Source organism: Montipora capricornis, unplaced genomic scaffold, assembly GCF_036669925.1.
Source record: "Montipora capricornis isolate CH-2021 unplaced genomic scaffold, ASM3666992v2 scaffold_415, whole genome shotgun sequence".
Classification (NCBI taxonomy): Eukaryota; Metazoa; Cnidaria; class Anthozoa; order Scleractinia; family Acroporidae; genus Montipora; species Montipora capricornis.
Genome location: NW_027180146.1, coordinates 272,501 through 273,183, shown reverse-complemented (window position 1 = coordinate 273,183; position 683 = coordinate 272,501).

The window sequence follows — 683 nt, the reverse complement described above, 5'->3', positions numbered from 1 at the left end:
TTCTTTAACGCCAAGTGAATTTTTTACTTTTTGGGTTACGAACTCTCCAAATATCTACTAGGTCATACTGTATAAGTAAATCTTCCAGTCCTTAACTGATTCTTTTAAAGTAGTGATCCCTCCCGAGCAATCTAAAGAAGGTTGCAAGGCAACATTGAAATCTCCCCCAATTACCAGCTTATAATTGGACTCCCGGAGTACCTCAACGGAAATAAGATCAGATAAAGCCTGGAAGAATGAGGATTGATTCGACGTTTTATTTGGCGCATATATATTTATTAAAAGAAAAGGGCTGTCTTGCTTCTAAGATCAGATACCTGCCTTCATTGTCAACACGCGACGATATAAGCTTGAAGTCTAACGACTTATGAACAAGGATAGCCACACCACAGCTATGATTAGAAGCATGCGAAAAGAAAAACTCACCAGGCCATAGTTTTCTCCAATGATTAGCAATTGAACCGTGCTATACGTTTCCTGTTGAAAAGAAATATCTGCGCTCTGATTTATCAACCAATTAAGTATAGACATTCTTTTTTCGAATGCACAAATACATCGAACGTTTAGCGAGATGGCTTTGAACTTTAAGTTTTTGCGATCCATGATTGGAATTTGCGGTATTTAAAACTGGTTGGATGGAAGACAAAAGCTATCACTCCCAACAGGACAGTTGAAATCAGGTG